Raw genomic sequence first — 19,691 nt, forward strand, 5'->3', positions numbered from 1 at the left:
GGGGTGGCCCTGAGTCGCCCTTAGAATCCCAGCTCGTTGGGCTTCGCCTCACTTCTCCCTTGCCCAAGGCGGGAAGAGAACTCTCAAGCGAGCATACACACCAAACCAGGAGCATGCGTGTCCTTAAGTGAGGGGCAAGGACTTGTTTGCATTGGAGGATGGATTTGGGGGTGACAAACACCCATACCCTCTCATAAAGTCCAGGGGGGAGCCAAATCACGTGGCTGCTGGGTTTGAACAACAGGACCCATCCTTTTTTCTTTTTTACATTTCAAACATCATTGCCCTCTTTCCCATTTGAGATTTGGCATAATAGCATTGAAGATATTCTGATAGAGAAAACAAAATAAGCAATATCTTTAGAGACCAACTTCTCCCTACCCTTTCCCACCCCCAATGTCTTCAGCAGTCCCTGATACCATGGTACATTTAAGAACAATATTTATGGGGTTGGGAATATGGCCTAGTGGTAGAGTGCTTGCCTCGCATACATGAAGTCCTGGGTTCGATTTCTCAGCACCACATACATAGAAAAAGCCAGAAGTGGCACTGTGGCTCAAGTGGTAGAGTGCTAGCCTTGAGCAAAAAGAAGCCAGGGACAGTGCTCAGGCCCTGAGTCCATGCCCCAGGACTGGCAAAAAAAAAAAAAAAAGATATTTATCCCCATTTTTCTCTATGCTAAGAAACTCAATGGGGTAGGTATCCTGTAAAACAAGTTTGTATATAATGATCTTCAGTTTTCTTTGCACAAATGGTAGCTGCAAATATCTGCCAGCATTTTAGCCATATTTTGGGAGAAGTCGGTATTCAAAGTTCCAAGCTATTGGATCCATGAAAAGCAAGCAACATTTCCTACAGCCATTGGAGTCACTATGGACAGGATTCACTTTATTCTCCTTTAATCCAGGTACTTTTCTCCCAGTGGGAAGAGGGGTCTAGCACCTGGATCATTAGCGAAGTTCAAGTGTATGGTACTACTTATGGCAGGTGACTTCCCTTGTTACCTAGAACACTTGCAAGAAGCACTTGATGTCTCTGGCCTTCTCTTTGTACATAGGAAGAAAACAAGAAGGGGAATTGGGGTGTGGGATGGGGCCACGTTGGCCACAATTTTTCCAAGTGTGGCTCCTAGCAGTGAAACATGGTGCATATTCGTCCTGCCGCTCAAGTCCCAGAAGGCATTGAGGTGACTTACGTGTTTTGGCTCAGGGCCTTGGAACACAAGCCATTGGTGCCGGATGGACAGAATAGAATGGATGGTCTAATAGATTTATTTTTTCAGTGCTCATGAAGTTATTTCCCCATATCTACTGTGGAGCAGGAACAGAGCCATGGACAGTGAGGTTAGAGAGCAGTGCAGGCTAAACTTCTTTGCAAGGGTCTGCAAGAGACTGAAGTCTCAAACCCGTGGAAAAGGAGCAATTGTTTATCCATCAGAGGTGTCTAGCCATGGAGGGGCTGGGGCTCAGAGTTTCTGTCACGGCAGGTGAACTTGCCCCAAACAGGACTGTGAGCACTCGCTCAGAGATGCCATGTGTGGCACACCCTAGAATGGCAAAGCGCTACATTTCCCTGCCAGAAACCTCCAGAAGCTGAAAGCAGAGTCAGACTGGCTACCTCGAGTGTTTTTGTTAGTTCTGGAAAAATGTTGAGGTCCGGTGATAGCTCAGGTTATCTTTCTGCAATTCTTTGCGCGAATACACAGGTCAGCAGGGAGAAAGGATAAATCCGAGGAGGCCTTCGCCGCCCTCCCTCACTCTGAGATCAGCTTTCGTGGTTAAAATGGGAGCTCAGTTTTGCTAGTTAGGCACGTTTACTCTGCTTCTCTTGTGCCCATTGCTTTATCCGGACCTCTTTTTTTTTCTTCAAATGTGCAGGAAAGAAATATGCATAAACTCTGATTGATACCCTGACTCCCACAAATATAAATATTATATATATGTAAATATACCAGTGTATACCAGTGTATTACATTTCTCTCAGTGTTTTATAGCCATGAACTGACCTAATGCTACATCAGCAGTGGCAGCCAGTGTAACATAGCTGTAATATACTTTGTCCATAGTCTTGTGACATGAAACACAGAGTCTAGGATTGTTAGAGAGAGCTGAGTCAACGCCTCGTCCCACTACACTATTCTCCAGCGGGCTAATACAACTCAACAGGAATTAGCAAGATGGCACCTGCACGTGTAGCCAGAAAGATCTTGCAAACTTAAAGTCTGTTTTTTGTGTTGTTGTTTTTGTGAGCACAGGAGTGGCTGTAATACTCCGTGGGTTAACTCCACTTGGTTCCGAGGCTCTGACTTCTGCATTGCCTTCCTGGTTTGTTTAAGCCAACTACCTAATGGACCAGTGACCATCCATTCCTGTCCATCCTATGAGGGCTAATGTACAGCGTGCAGCCATGTTTTTCTCAGGACCTGAGACTTGACCGCCAGAACCCAGCCCCTTCTTCAATGCTGTCACTCCTGCTGAGCTAACTGTGGCTTAATCATCGTCTCTGTGGCAGATCATTGGGGGCCTGCTCTACAGCATCCCTGGCCGTCCATTTCCTTTTCTTTCCCATTTTCTCTTGAGAAATTCCCAGTGGCATCCATGGAGGGACACAGGGGTGCGGCGCCCCGCCATGGAGCAGGTCTGGCCGCCCTTGGCGATGTGTTTTAGGATGGAGCTGGAGAGGAGATCCTCTTAGCACTCTCCACTCGGCTGTGTCGTCTGTGCTGATTTCTCATCTTTCGTTTTATTAAAAATCGTTAGTGAAAAGAGGCATGCCCGTTTGTGAAGTTTGTCACCTGTCAGCTTGAAGACCATGGACGTCTGGGGGGTCGTATGTGACTTGATAAAAAAGGAAAATAATAATAAAAAGAAAACTGTCCACGCACACCCAATGATTTCTCAGGCACCCAGGTCTCTCGCTCACTTCGAAGTCATTTCTTTCCACCTTCCTATTTTGCATATGGCAGCCTTGAGGCAGGCCCAGAGAGGGGAGCAAGATCTGAGGGGCTGCTGCTTCCTTTGTTTCCTGGAGTGAGCCTCTGGTTCCATCCACAGCAGGCCACAGAAGCCTCTGGAAAGTCTGTGCTTTGAGAAAAACTCACCAGCATGCCTCCTCCCTTCCCTGAGCATGTGCATTAAGCAGTGAACTAGGAGGTTCAGACATTCACCTAAGCCCCTGTAGCTGTGTGAAGCTCTGGGCTGGGGCCTCAGGAGTCCCCCCCCCCCCCCCAGGTGGTGAAGAGAACCAGGGAACCAGGAGAACCAGGGGGAGATCCGGAGGACAGGCCTTATTTCTGGAGGTCTAGCATTGGTGCTCAAGGAGGAGCGGAAGGTAGATGGTTTTTGCTCACTCTTGGGGAAGGTTTTTCTGTCTCCCAGCAAGTCTGCAAGTCCCAGTGTGAATTGGCTGAAAAGAAGCCTTGGGGATCCACAACAAGTCAACCCCAGGATTTCTTCTAGTGGTGTTTTCTCAATCACCCACTAAGCGCTGCCGAGGTATGTATGCAACCCACTTGGGGAACTGAAGAGAGCTCCGGATTCCAGCAGGCGTGGGTACTGCTTTATTCCAGCATCAACACTAGGGGGCAGTAGCTGCCTGGACGGTGCAAAACAGGTCCCTGCTCCACCTCTCCTTATCCCGTGAAGTAAGACTGCGGTTCAGAAAGTGTCTTACTTGTGTTGTGCTTTGTTTTAGAATGTGATTCTGAATGCTCAGATGATTCTAGATAATTCTGGAGGGCCTAAGGTTTCCTTCAGGTCTGCAGTGAGAGGTCTTTTTTGTTTGTTTGTTGGTTGGTTTGTTTTGGTGTCAGTCCTGGGGTTTGAACTCCAAACCTGGGCGTTCTCCCTGACATTTTTCCGCTCAAGGCTGAGCCATATTTGAGTGGTTAATTAGAGATAAGAAGCTCGTGGGGTGTCTTGCCCGGGCTGGCTTCAAAGCTCTGTCCTCAGACCTCAGCCTCCTGAGTAGTTAGGAGAGAACCTAACCAGTCTTTTGTTTATGACTTTGGGGGTAGTGGTGGTGGTGGTTGTAGATTCAGCAACCATGTATTAAATGCCTGTGTGCAAATGTTCTGCACAGTCCCAGCAGATACCTGGCTTTTAGCTCAGGCTTATTTAACGCTCACTTCACCATTAAAGGTTGCCAGTTAACTTCCTACGGACAAAACTTCTGAGTGTGCCTGGGGAATCGAGTGATTAAAGCGTCATAAAACGAGAATGCCGAAGCGAAGCACGTGGGCTGCAGACTCTGAAGGCAGTGCTCCTAGTCACGGTGAGAGACAGACTCGGGTGGGGGGGATGAAGTAACATACCCGAGGGGAGTCAAACAGGCAGAAGAGCGCGGGGGCAGACAGACAGCCCTGTTGCACGACTTGTAGGCTTCTAGAAAATGCCAGGAAAACTCCTAATGGGATTAGAAGCTCTGTGCGGATGTTTCCTGACCGAACAATGGTTCCGATTATGATAGATTTCCTGAGTATCTCTCTGTCATCCGTGAGTGATGAAGCTGGGTATATTAGATGCATTGTCTTTCTCTCTTCTTAAAAAAAATATTTTGTTATCTTTAAGTAGTTGTACAAAGGAGTTGTCATTCAACAAAGCAGCCTCAAAGAAAAGCGATTTCTATTACAATATTTTCAGTCGACAATGTGTTTGGTTTTTGTTTTGAGGCAACCTCATTGTAAAGCCAAGTAGCAATTGTATGAACAGCCTGGAGAAAATTCTAAGAAATATGTAATTTGTCAACCAAATTATAGATGATTTAAAAAATTCCCATTCAATGTTCATTCGTCACTACATGTCAGAGAAAAATGTGTGGTGGATAAGGAAGTTTCCTACATGAAAAAGAAATTTAGGGAGACTGGGCGAAATTTAGCAGAAATTACATTGTCTCCATATGGTTGGTGTTAAGGCTGTGTTGAGTCTGAATATAACCCTGGGAATACCAACGGGAGAGTTTTAAAGAAAAAAATCACATGTGCAAACTGAGTACCATTGGCTTGCAGTTGTAATCCTAGCTACTCAGAAGGCTGAGATCTGAGGATTTAGTTCAAAGCCAGCCCAGACAGGAAGGTTCATGACATTCTTTTCTCCAAGTAACCAGTAAAAAGCTGGAAATGGAGTTGTGGCTAAAGTGATAGAAGCTAGCCTTGAGCAAGGGACAGAGTCCAGGCCCTGAGTTCAAGCCCCAGGACCAGTACACACACACACACACACACACACACACACCATGTGCCATACTTTGGTCCTTACAAATTCACCTTTTTCAGTTTTCCTCCTGTTAAAGAACTTCTACTTCATAATTCTGTTGAAGGAATTTTCAGCAAGGAAGATAACAGACTATCAGCCATTTACGTAATCTTGCTCATAAAATCAATAATATATCTGTATCAAGTTCTCAGATCTAATTTACACTGAATATGGGATTTCCCCCAGGGAAGCTGAGCTGGAAAGAGAGATGGCTAAGAGGACAGAAAAATGACTTAGATCACAGAGCTGGAAGAACACAGAAGGTAAGACAGCCAGGACTTGGAACAGGGCTGGGTCAGAAGGAGACAGCAGGTGGCATACACAGAAACAAGAAAGAGGTCACCACGAGAATTCTAAGTTTCAAGAGCGTGCGATTGGAGACCCTCCAACATCAGAAATGGAAGAGGAGATCGCTTCTCGACCTTTTGGCTAAGATCAAGTGAAATGGAAGAGGAGGGCTGGGAATATGGCCTAGTGGCAAGAGTGCTTGCCTCCTACACATGAAGCTCTTGGTTCGATTCCCCAGCACCACATATATGGAAAACGTCCAGCAGGGGCGCTGTGGCTCAGGTGGCAGAGTGCTAGCCTTGAGTGGGAAGAAGCCAGGGACAGTGCTCAGGCCCTGAGTCCAAGGCCCAGACTGGCCAAAAAAAAATGGAAGAGGAAAATGTGCAGAATGGTAGGTGATGGGCCTGGGCAGATCCCACACATCCCGGCCAGGCCAGAGGAGTAGAATGAGACAAAGGCATCAGATTTACGTGGATGTAAAACACACCATGCAGTGGTTGAAGCGGAAGATTATATCCTTGGGTCAGCCATGGACAGTCAAGTCTTTACAGCTGCCAAGGAATGATGGCCAGTTCCTGCATTCATACCATATCCATACCTTTCTGGGGTGTCTCCAGGGCCTCTTCTTTGTTGTGCCAAGTCGCGAAACGACCACCAAGAAGGCCACCGAGACTCAGACGTTCCGAAATGCAAAAGCAAGGCAAGGCTTTATTCAAGCGAGCTGCAACTCGGGCCTCGTCCTACCCACTGACACAGCGGAGGTTAGGAGGGAGCCTCAAGCTGCGATTACACAGAGCTTATAAAGGCAAAAAACAAAGTTACAACACTCAGGTGTTCAAGCAAGCAAGATTAGGACACAGGTACAAATCTGATTGGCTCAGGGCTCGAGGCATTCTGGGGGCAGTTAGAGTTAAGTATTCCCAGTGGTTAGCGTTCTTGACCGACTGGGCCCTAATAAGCTTGTCCTGGGTTTGCTCACAGGGCCTGCTTATCTCAGGTTCACGTGGTAAAGTGGGGTTCACGTAGTAAAGTGGGGCCTGACTTCAAAGTCTGGCACTTCATTTCCTCCTTTTCTCTTTGGTACCTTGGGAGCCAATCATGGCTCCATTCTGTCCATTTCAATGGCTTGCATGTCTAGGGGATGATAGAGAGATAAGGCATGGGCCAGTAGGGCCCAAAGTAGTAACCTAAAACAACTCTGGTCCCTTGGTTTTAAAGGGGGGCTGATGGGTGAAGATCATCCATCTTCTGTAGCTTCTTCAGGCTGACTGAGGGATGTTGACCTTACCTAGCCAGGAACCTATACTTTACCAAGGGACTGCAGGATCAGATGTCCATTAGGAGCTTTACTCCAAACTGGAAATTATACCCGTATTCCTGAGCAAGCCCCAAACTACCAATGCCTTCTTGCTTCCATGGGACTTAACAGAACTCCTGCTAGTTGCTAAAATAAGGGGGTCACCCCACTTTGGAGTGAGCTGCCAAAATAACATCAACATTAGCCAGGGTAGCAAGGAAAGAAGACAAAAAGAAAATTATAACAATATTCAGTCTAACTTTCTTTTCTTGAGGCGAAGGCGAAGCGGCTGAGTCGGGTGCTTGGAGACCTTCCATGTTCCACCACGGTAGTCGTCGTCCAGGGCAAAGGGGTCAGCTAGCCTGGCGTGGGAGCAATGTACCCAAGTGGCGATGCCGTCTACCTTGAGGGCAGTGGGAGTAGTCAGTAGCACTACGTAGGGTCCCTTCCACCGTGGTTCTAAGGATTTGGGGTTATGCCTCCGGACGAACACCCAGTCCCCTGGTCTGAATAAATGGGGGGTAGGGACAGAAGCAGAATCATATAATGCCTTAAGTTGGGGCCACATATTCTTGTGCACGAGCTGCAAATAATCAAGTTTACACAAAAATTCAGCATCATCCAAATCAGCAAGCAATTCAGTCTGAAGGGTAGGGATAATGGGCGGGGGGTACCCGTACATTATTTCAAAAGGAGTAAAGCCAAGCTGATAGGGAGAATTTCTTACTCTAAGAGCAAAAGGAAGAAGTGACACCCAGTCTGCGCCAGTCTCTAAGGCCAATTTAGTTAAGGTCTCTTTTAGAGTCCGATTCATTCTCTCTACCTGTCCTGAACTCTGGGGTCTATAAGCACAATGCAATTTCCAATCCATCCCCAGTGCAGCGGCTATTCCCTGACTTACTTTTGAGACAAAGGCCGGTCTGTTGTCCGACCCAATTGTGGATGGGAAGCCATATCTGGGTAGGATTTCTTCCAGAATCTTCTTAGCCACTACATTCGCAGTCTCATGCTTTGTTGGATAGGCTTCAACCCATCCTGAAAAGGTGTCTACAAAAACTAGCAAATATTAGTATCCAAACTTTTCCAGGTTTAATTTCTGTGAAGTCTACTTCCTAATACATGCCTGGCCTATCCCCACAGAGGCGAGCTCCTTTAGTAACTGGTTGATTGGGGGCGTTGGTGAGCTGACAGGCCTTACAATTTTTAACAATATTTTCAATAAGTTGATCTCCTTTCTAATTTTCACTTTGGAGTGTCGGAGCAAGTCCTGCATTCTTCAGGTTCCCATGTGAGAAGCTTGGTGGATTCTCTTAAGGATCCCCTTACCCAGCCCTTGTGGCAGGATAAGTTTCCCTTCACAAGTTTTCCACCAGTCATTGTTTCCTTCTCTGTCCAGGGGTTTGTGGGCCATGGGAATTCTCTTTATCCACTCCAAGTCTTCTTGGGAATACTGGGGCACAGGAGGCAAAGCTCGTGGCTCTGGGTCTACTAGAGTCAATACTTCCCTGGGCTGAAGGGCTGCTTCCTTAGCTGCCTGGTCGGCCAGATTATTCCCTCTAGTCACCGAATCAACTCCCTTTTGATGACCCGGACAGTGCATAATGGCAATCTTTGCTGGTTCCCATAGGGCCCCGGATGAGGCTTAAAATCTCCTGCTTGTTTCTAATGGCCTTTCCTTTGGCTGTCAGTAGCCCCCTCTCTTGGTATTCATGTCAAGTAGGCCTAAGGCAGGGGCTTCCAGAAGGCTTTTCTAGATTGCCTCAAAGGCTTTTTGCATTTGCTCAGTCCAATGAAATTCTGGGAGGTTTTTGGTGGCTTCATATAGAAGTTTGGCCATCTCAGCGAACCCAGGTATCCACAGCCGGCAAAAGCCTGCTGTTCCCAGGAACTCTGACTTGTCTGGCTGACTTAGGCACAGGGATTTTCAGCACAGTCTCTTTACGTGCATCCAACAGCCAACACTTGCCCTCTTTTAATATGAAGCCCAGATAGGTGACTTCAGGTTTACAAATTTGTGCCTTTTTTTTTTTTTTGGCCAGTCCTGGGCCTTGGACTCAGGGCCTGAGCACCGTCCCTGGCTTCTTCCCTCTCAAGGCTAGCACTCTGCCACCTGAGCCACAGCGCCCCTTCTGGCCGTTTTCCATATATGTGGTGCTGGGGAATCGAACCGAGAGCTTCATGTGTAGGAGGCAAGCACTCTTGCCACTAGGCCATATTCCCAGCCCAAATTTGTGCCTTTTAACATTTTAGTTTGTAAGAGCTTTTTCCTGACTGGCTGGGGAACTGATCTCTGATGACCTAAAAAAATTACCTTTGCAGGCCTTTAACAGATCTCAATAAAGACACAATCTCAGGTCTACAAGCTTTCTTTCCTGAACAGATGTATCAGCTTAAAATTCTCACTGCCAGTGATTTTAAACTATCCTCTCACTTGACAAACTTACCCTTACTACACACTATCACAGATGACTGGCAAGTTCCTGCCCAGTAGACAGACATGGGCATTGGAAAGGCATGCTTATGAACTATTCTTCTAGGACTTCACGGCTTTGATTAACTTTTGAAAGGCCAAACAGGAGTGACTCTAGGATCTGACACCATCTCTGCCATCCAAGCAGTGGCTTACTGCCTCTGGATGCTCCATCACTTTTGTCCCAGGAGGAGTGACTTTCCACTGGACTTGGACTCAGGGCCTGAGTGCTGTCCCCCAGCTCTCCGGCTCAAGACTAGCACCCTACCACTTTGAGCTCCACACAACTTCGTTCCCAGCACACTGCTGGCTGATTAGAGACAAGTCTCTCACAGGGACCTTTCTCTGCCCGGGCTGGCTTCGAACTGCAGATTTCAGATCAGTGAGTCTTACAAGAGGCCATTTTACTCCAATTAAAGGCCAAACAGGGTGGTCCACACAGAAGTAGTTTCTAAGCATGCTCTTACCTGGAACTTATTAAGGGCCAGTATTAGATCTTGACAAACTTGTAGGAATCACCTGTGCTTCTCTGTGGGCCTGCTGGAAACTGTTACAAAAAACCTACAAAGAAGCTGGAATGGCAATTAAACATTTTGGTATCCATAATTCTCCTTTTCTCACTTTGCAATAATTATTTAGGACAATTTTACTTCCAAATTTCTTATCTAGAAATGTATTCTTGATTTCCAAAGCCTTTTTACTAACCCAACACTTTAGCTTTTATCTGCATTGGAAAAACTGAAGCTCACAGGCATTCTGAAACCAGGTGCCGCCCTTTGCCTACGGGCTGCTTGTTTCAAAAGAGCCTCTTTTTTTTTTTTCTTCAGTCCCAGTTACTGCATGGCATGAAGACTTTTTAACTCAAATGACAATTTTTCCTTAATGCAAGAATTACAATTAGAAATACTCGGGCTGGGGATATAGCCTAGTGGCAAGAGTGCCTGCCTCGGATACACGAGGCCCTAGGTTCGATTCCCCAGCACCACATATACAGAAAACGGCCAGAAGCGGCGCTGTGGCTCAAGTGGCAGAGTGCTAGCCTTGAGCAGGAAGAAGCCAGGGACAGTGCTCAGGCCCTGAGTCCAAGGCCCAGGACTGGCCAAAAAAAAAAAAAAAAAGAAGAAAAAAAAAAGAAATACTTATCCATTCAGCTTTCCAATATATTAGTAAGAAACATTGGCCCATTTTGCCATTTCTTCCTCCGTACAAAGAGTTAATGAGAGTTTATTCTATCCCCATTAGTTTAATATATATATCCTTTTAAATCCAAATTTCTGACACTTAGCTCCGATTAAGCATTTTTTAACTATAGTTCCTCTTTAAAACAATGCAATAATCCTTTAAAGCATTTGGTAATGCCCAAACTTGATAACCGTTTGAATTTAAACTTAAACTCACTCAATTTTACATCATACTAACAGTCTTGAACATGTTCACACTCACACATGCACACACACACATACATATTCAAAAGATCTTAAAGCGTGCAGAATAAGCATCGGCCATACATTTTCCAGTGGCAAGAGGTATCTTACTCCTGCAACACCCAAATTTTAAGACAAAAACCTTTAGCAAATGATTTTAGCATTCTTCAGCCTCATTTTCCAGGGCTTGATAGTCCCAGTAAAACATTTTTAGTAAAACATCTTAGCACACCAAATAATTTTCTGCTCAAGAAGGCTGGGTGGGGGTCCCCCTAGAGTTCTTTTTGCGGACACTCACACTGATTGTGAGCTGTCGCCTGTACGTCTCATGCAGGTTTGACACAAAAGAGACTGTTAGACTTACAAACACAGACAACAGCGCTGCGCGGTGGGGTCACTCCCCACCGCCTGCGGGTGGCTTGGGCTGGCCCCGTGTCTGCCCCTGTCAGCAGCGGCTGCGGGTCAGGACTCGGGGCCGACGCCTCCATGCCCTGGGCTGCCGGTGCCCAGGACTGGTCGGGACCCTCCAGAGCGGAGGGCACAGCTGAAACATTTTAAGAAGGGCCAAACCCAAGCTGGAGTGTCCCTGTCAACTAGTTCCCTCCAGGTGTCTACATAAGGAATCTGGTCTAGATAGCCTAAATGAGGGGTGTCGATTCAAAGCTCCCCTCAGGTGGCCAATTAGCCTCAAGGATGGGCCATTCTGACTTGCACAGGGTGATTTTCCTCCTTATGGGCCACACCTCAGTTCTGAGCTATCTCCTTGACCTCCCTCCAGTGAGCTAGGGTCAAATCTAGGGGGCTAGATGGAGGTCCCCAAGATAGAACGTTACCCGTAGCTCTGATCAGATGTTTAGTTCAAAAGGCTACAAAAAAAACAAACAAACAATACAACACACAGGCCTGAGAATAAGAAAAGCTATGAGTTGGAGATCTCCTAGGTTGGCCCACAAGCTCCTCCTGCAAGCTAGAAGCAGCAGGAGCAGACCTAAGTTGGCCCACAACCTCCCGCAAGGGTGCAGGAGTGGACCCAAGTGGACCCAAGTATCAAGGGTGGAGAGTCTGGGGCGCCCCCCAGTCTCCCCAGGATTGCCGAGTAAGCGTGTCCGCTTCAACAACCCCTTCAAGAAAGCGAAAGCAAAAGCAAAACAGACAGACAAATTACAGGACAAGACAAATGAACAGTGCTGTTTCCTTACCTTCGGAGTCTGGGGTCTCTGGGGTCTCTGGGGCTATCCCGGACGAAACCCCAAATGTTGTGCCAAGTCGTGAAACGACCACCAAGAAGGCCACCGAGACTCAGACATTCCTAAATGCAAAAGCAAAGCAAGGCTTTATTCAAGCGAGCTGCAACTTGGGCCTCGTCCTACCCACCGACACAGCGGAGGTTAGGAGGCAGCCTCGAGCTGCGATTACATAGGGCTTATAAAGGCAAAAAACAAAGTTATGACAATCAGGTGTTCAAGCAAGCAAGATTAGGACACAGGTACAAATCTGATTGGCTCAGGGCTCGAGGCATTCTGGGGGCAGTTAGAGTTAAGCATTCCCAGTGGTTAGAGTTCTTGACCGACTGGGCCCTAATAAGCTTGTCCTGGGCTTGCTCACAGGGCCTGCTTATCTCAGGTTCACGTGGTAAAGTGGGGTTCGCGTGGTAAAGTGGGGCCTGACTTCAAAGTCTGGTACTTCACTCTTGGCCCACCCCTCTCCCCAGGGGCAGGAAATCCACGGGGAGGAGGGTAGGCTTTGATGAGCTTCCTGTGTGGATCTCTGACTTTCTGCCTTGGCATTCCTGCTGGCATAGGGCAACACCCTTGAAAAACTGCTCCCTTCTCATTTGCAACGTGGGATGGTGGAGAGTTTGTAGCTTGTAGGGGACCGTGGACCAACAAGGAACAAAAAGCAATGTGTGGGTGACTTCCTCTTTCTTTTTGCCCCAGGCATGTAAGGACTGTGGCTGGCTTCTCAGGTGAGTCTAAGAGATCACCTGGGCTTAGAGGGAGGGTCACTGAAGCGGAGCGACATGCCTTCCGGCATTGACTTTCCTTCCTCTCTATTTCCTGATCCCCAGATCAACCGCCCCAAAGACATTCTATATCTCATATAAACCCTTCAGCTCAGGCTCCGCTCTGAGAAACACAGGCCAGGAAAATCCATGGGAGAATGAGGAGAGGAGGGTCTGGAGTCCCAGGAGAGCATCTACAAACTTACCAAGTCCCTGTGGCGGAACAAATGGGACAAGTAATCAGCACAATGCTTCCCTGCTGCCTTTTTGGAGGGTGACAAAGGCCTGGAAGCACTGGAAGTTCTTCTTTTTGCGAACTTCTATTCTTCAGAGATCATTTGAGACACAACACAGCCTTTGGGATTTAAAAACCCCTCATGCTTCTGCAGAGGGAAGGCTCCATCTTTCTGTAGAGCAGCTGTTTGGTCCCCTGGGAGCAGCCCACCTCCATCCAGGTGTGGGTTAACAAGCCCCACCCCCACCTCCACCACCCAGGAATTCTTTCCACTTCTTACTAAGATTTAATTCTTGGTCAAATAACAGAGACCCCAGGGATTTCAGAATGCAAGTCTTTGCTTTCAGGAAATTCAATTACAATGTTGAAGGTACTAATTATGTGCCTTCTCACAAGCGAGCGCACGCACACACACACACACCAACATTAAAGCGAACACAGGAAGAAGTAGATCTTGAAAGCCACCTTCGTCTTCAACTTTCTTCCAAGCAGAGAGGGGTGCAAGTGGGCTCCTCATTAAAGAGGAAGTCCAGCAATCTGCCACTGAACCCCACTTAGCGTTTTAGACACCCTGACAAGCGTGCCACCTGAGGCAGGAGGGGACCCAGCTCATGTTGGGGTTTGGTATTTTAAGCTCCCTTGCCGGATATAAATGATGAGGGGGTTGTGTGAGTTGTAGCTGGTGGGTGAAGTGTGTGTGTGTATGTGTGTGGTGTGTGTGTGTGTGTATACACACAGCCTCCAGGGTTTCCATGACAATACCACCCAACTCTTCCGTTTCTTGAGCAGCCTGCAAAGGCCAAAGCAAAAGGAAGGAGGGGGAAATGGGGAAAACTCATACAAATGAAATCAGAGGCGATTACAAATTCTGTCAAAGTGGAAAACTGTATTTCCTTAAATACCGCCGCCATCTGGGTACATTCTTGTCGAAGATTCTGGAACTCCAGATGCTTTTCTTTTCTTGCTTTTTTTTTTTTCCCCAACAGAGCCGAGTTATCTTTAGTGGAAGAAGAAAGTATTCAGGAGTTAATGAAACAGCTCTAAAGAAACCCAAGGCCTGTCTCTGTTTGCTTTTAGCTGGTGTGTACCACAGACATAAAAATAACAGGACACCAAGAGAGAATTCTCTACCCTCCTCCCTTAATCTGCCCACAAGAGGCAGCTGCCACATCTCTGTCCAGCCACCCCCCTTCCCCCGCCTCCCCAAGCCCACCAGGTTGGCAGAGATAACCAAAGAAAGATGAGGAGGATGAAGGCGACTTTGGACATTTCGGTTTTGCTCATGCCACTGTCCTCCCCCAGGGGAGATCTGACTGAGGAGAGGAGGGAAAAGTGAAATGTCTTCTTGCTCTCATGCCACTAAAGTCCAAATAATTTCTTACACTCTCCCCCTTTTCGATTCATTCAATACTTTTTCCTCTCCCTCTATTTATGGTCCATCTTCCCGCCCCTCCCCCCAACTCAACGGAGCCCCTTTCCTCTGTTTTTTTTTTTTTTTTTTAATGGAGCTATAAAACACAGGCAGGAAAGTGTGCAAGTCATGAGTGTGCAGTTCAATGACAGCCCACAGGTGGCGCTGCTGAGTCCCCAGAGCTCAGATGGCTCATGGACTATTAGCAGCAATAATGCTCCTTCCACGCCACTCACTGATGGGTCCTGTGTAGGAATCCTCCCCCGCGTTCCCTTTCTATCTCCGTGCGTGCTCATGGCTGTGAGGTTTGCTTGGATTCTCCTTACAGTGCTGCGTTTTCTCGGCACCCTTGCCTGGGTTGGTTTAATCACACTGCACTCTCTGTCCTGTTGTTTTGCCCTACCCAGATGCCTTCTTTGGGAACAATTTCTCTTGCCCTGTTGACTGAAGATCACGGCCTTTGTGGGAGCTGGTGTGGCCAATACAGATGGACAGGTGGAGGCCAACATGGCCTGGCCAGGCTGCTGGGAAACTCGGGGGTGGGGGGTGGGGCGGAATAGAACCACCTTACTCAGGGCTTTCAACTCAAGATGGCTGTGATTAGGTCCACTGGTTGTGAATGCATTCTTCTATCCTTTTCTCTGTGCACAAAACAATCACATTATATATATATATATATATATATAATATGCACATTAAATTTTTATATAGGAGTAGAGGCACAATAGACTATCCTCTAGAGGTAACACATTTATTTAGTGAGCTCCCCATTCTATTATCTCCCCATTAAGATCTTTAAGTACCGTGATTGCGTTTCTCTAATAGCAGATGTTATATGTAAAATGAGTTCCCAAACATATTGAACTGGGGGCCAAAGCATCCATTGGACTAGGTCTCACATACACTTCGTCCTTTGTAAGTCACAAAGGGTGTCCCTGTGTGTGTATGTCGGGGGGGGCAATCCTAGAGGATGGCAAAGATTACCTTGTGTACCTTTTCTATTTAGTTTATCCCTAATTCCCATATTCAAGTATGAATTTGAAATTAGACTCTGTGGTAGTATGACACTGAAACAAAAAATAAAGACTGTGGGTTTGTGGGGGGGAGGGGCAGAGGGCTCAGAGTTCAAATGCTGACTCGCCCACTGGTGTCCATTACCTTGGCCTGAACAATGCTGAATACCAAGCAATCACAAGATTTCAGTGGCAAACAATCAGACGTGCCATTTAAATAAGCTGATCTCACCACAGGAGGGAATAGGAAAGTGGTTACTAGAGACAGGAAGAGGGGAATAAAGGGAGAGGCGGGCCACAGGTGGGAGTCACAGGTCGGAGGAATAAGTTCCTGTGGTCCAGTGTGCAGTAGGTTAACTGTGGTCAACAATTATGCATTGTACATTTCACAATAACCAGAAGAGAAGATCTGGAATCAGTGGATCTTACCACAGTAGAATGGCCAGCGATGGAAAGGTAGATACACTGATTACCATTATTTGATCATGACACTTGGACACACGCATCAAAACATCATACTGTACCTACATATATGTAGGTATTGGGTGTCAATTATACACACTCACTGGCTAGGTACTGCTGGCTCATGCCTGTCATCCAAGATATTCAGGAGGCTGAGATCTGAGGATCCAAGTTCAAAGCTAGCCTGGGCAGGAATGTCCGAGAGAGCCTTATCTCCAACAAACCACCAGGAAACTGGAAGTGGCACTGTGGCTCTAAGTGGTAGAGCACTAGCCTTGAGCAAAAATTGCTCAGGGAGAGCACCTGGGTCCTGAGTTCAAGCCCCATGGCTGACAAAAACAAAAACCAAAAAAAAAAACCAAACAAGCAAAAACCCCAACAATACTCCCAGGACATGAGAATATAGCTCATATACCAGTGGGGAAACATGAGATTCAGTAGGATCAACTGGTCTACCCCCAAGTCAGCGGGGGCATCTCTGCTTCATGTGTCTTTCTGGTACCAAAGACTAGATTGGTGATGCCAGAGAAGGAAGAGTGGGAGCCCAGCTGTAACAGCACATCTGAAACCCATGCCCGTATCCTATCTGCCGATATCCTGGGATTCCAGACATGTCACCTGGCTAAACCCAGAGTTGTAAGCTCTTATCACCAGGAAGGCCAACAGAAAAGTCAACCATAACTTTGTTTATTGTAGTCATCTGCTGAGCAGGCTGTTTCATGTTATCTGGGAGGAGGAAGTGCTTCCCTTTCTATAATTTGGTTTGAGGGTTAATTATAATATCCTATGTTCACCTTTCAACATGGCCTACATCACCATTGGTTATTCATTTCATTCCTTTACAAACGCTTTCCTAGATAATGTGATTCTTCGATATTCCAAGTCTTAACATTGTCACAAGTATGTGATGGTGATAAAATTTTCCTTCTTCAACATGTTAGTCCACAATGGCTGTGTGCCTGTTGCATTCTCCTTTGGTTCCTGTGTGCATCCTTTTGTGTGGTTGCATTCAGAGTTTTACGTAGCAGCCATTATAGTTTTTCTGTTACACTTTATTTCGACCTGCTTTTCCGTCAATCCATCTCATCGTGTGTGTGTGTGTGTGTGTGTGTGTGTGTGTGTGTGTGTGTGTGTGTCTGTGTGTCTGTGCTTGACATTTCACCGGATCTTCAAGGGAGTTTCATCATTTCCTGGAGAGGCTTGGAGGAGGCCTCAGGGCTGAGCATCTGTGACTTGAGCTGGTGTCTGGTTGGTTGCAGGGCCTTGACTCCCGCTGAGTGATGGCCAGGCAGATGCTGAGACCCAGCAGGGGTGGGGGTGGGGTGGGCCTAAACTCCCATAAATCCTCTCTTCTCTGAGCAGACAAGCAAGTGTCCTGGGGAAGTAATAAAGTCCTTTGTGTTGTATTTACTGCCACCTGTGGGAGGGACAACAAAGCCTTCTGTAGGTGTGCCAGTGTCACAAACACTGTACCAGGCGCTGTCACCTGACTGTGGGCTAAAATACTTTCAACAGACCCAGAACTACACATGTGGCTTTGTAAAGCTGATAGAGAAACTAAGTTCTCTGTTAAATTTAGAGATAGGGAGTGATGTGGACTTAGAACTGGTTTCATAAAGACTTGACTAAGTCAGGGCAAGGAGCACCAGGAAGGCCCTACTACCTGGGCTGGTTCAGTCCAGTTAGGGAATACTTGGGTCTCAAGCTGTTGATCTATGAAGAACATTGTGTGGTAAGGAGCTATTTGTTGAGACTAGATCCTCTATTGCCAGACCCAGGAGGACCACGTCACACTTGGAGTTTAGTTTAGGCAGTAAGAGGAAATTCTTGCACGCAGGGGTGTCAAATAAAATTTTCTTTGTGACTTACTCAGGGCCTTCTGCAAACTGAGAAGGACTCACGGTGGATCCTGCTTTCTTTTACCACATCAAATAACTTATACCCTTAGGGAATTGTCAGGGGAGTGGGGGGGAATAAACAGACTATTAGAATCAATTTCTTTTTTTCTCCAGAAAGAATTTTATCTTGTTTTAGATGTGCCTAGGAAGTTTTTGGTAGGATGAATTTCAGAAGATGTTTGGGATATTCATATATCGTGTGTATTTTGGGGGAGGGGGAAACATTTTTCTATCACTCGTGGAATGTCACTTGATTCTATCTTCATGCCAAGAAAGCAGTCCTGAGGGATGGACGGATAATGCCATAGTGAAAAGCCGGGGCTCTGAAAGCCCCTAGCTGGAGCTGGACATCTGGCTAAGTTACTCAAGTGTGGCCACCTTTGGAAAAGCACTCACCCGGTGTGTGAATCCCATTCCTCACTGTGTACATGGGGATAATAAAGATATCTACCTCCTAGGATTGTCTCAAGAATCAAAGGATTATGTAAAGAGCGTGGAGCCATCCCCAGCACAGCCTCTTATATAAGTCTGGCTCTTAACCTATGGTGAGGCTGTCATGAGCATGGAGTAAATGAGATACTGGGTGTAACATCATACCCCTGAAGGCACGGAATTGGAGGCATTATTATAGATAATATAGGATCCATGTTATGGTTTGTGCCACTAAGGTTATTATCTCCTCCCAGTTAAAATGCCTCAGAGGTTAAGAGTGGTGGCTGGAAGATAAAGCTTTAACTTGCCTTTCCCCTATTGAGTGGATTCCCATGGAAGAAAGGAGTCTGTGGTTAAATGGGTTCAGAAAATGCTGTGTAGCAGGTGCTATTTGTATATATGCCTCTGTGTGTGTGTGTGTGTGTGTGTGTGTGTATTTCTAGTACACATTCAGACTCTAGAACTATATTTTGCCTAACATTTTTCCCTAATTCTGCCTAAACTATTTTGCTCTGGAATTTTTCCTGCACAAACCACGGGATAGCTGCGGGATACCATTTAGGATGAGGTGGACCATTGGAGGATGTAGAATTCGGAACCCTTCGCAAAGACTGTGAATCAACAGGCTACTTCTTTGATTTGCAGAGGATGGGGGTTTGTTTACATCTCTTCTGTGCCAGGGACTGACCTTGTGATTGATCTCAGATGCATGATCTCTAACACACACACACACACACACACACACACACACACACACGTATTAATAGCTACCTTTTATTGACCTGGATGGGGGACGGGCACTTTGTGAACCTTTTCTGTGACTTCCATCGGGTTTTGGCAGTGCAGGTGTGGACTAGCAAAACCACTCCTCTTTTCAAGATGGCGGAAGTGGAGGCTCTGCCTCAGGTCAGGTGTGCAGGGCCCATTCTGCAGGGTCCACAAGGTCCACCCTGTGGATCCGTGCTGGGAGAAGGGTGGCATTCTCAGCTGCGCTTAAAGAGCTCGGGGAGAACAAGAGGGAAAGGAGGTGTTCACAGCAGGTGCTCACATTTCTGCGGCAACGTAGACAGGGCTTCCCAATGCAGGGTCCCATTGGGTTCCAGCTTCTCTGAGCCGGGTCTCTACTGTGGTAACTCCCCAATCCTGAGGACCAAGGAACTTGCCTGGCTTGTCTGACTCCCAGCCTTTTCTCATGCTCATCCCTTTGCGTGGTGCAAGTTTACCTTCCCCAGCACCCCTCTCTAACCCTCTGCAGACAGCGTCAATGGCTGCTCCTTCACACCATAGGGTTTTATTCAGAATCATTCCCTGAAGTCATGTGGGGCTGTGATTGCTTCTGGAAAGATTGATCGGATGAGCACGGAACAAACAGTGCTGTCTTTCAGGTGAGCATTCATTTCTCTGTCTCCTTTTCTCTCTCAAATTTAAGTGGAGAAGTAAAGTATAAAGGGATTCCAAGGCCTGCTCAAGGTGAGATAATTTAGTCATTGGTAGATCTAAGGCTTCATCC

Source organism: Perognathus longimembris, chromosome 20 (assembly GCF_023159225.1).
Source record: "Perognathus longimembris pacificus isolate PPM17 chromosome 20, ASM2315922v1, whole genome shotgun sequence".
NCBI classification, from domain to species: Eukaryota; Metazoa; Chordata; class Mammalia; order Rodentia; family Heteromyidae; genus Perognathus; species Perognathus longimembris.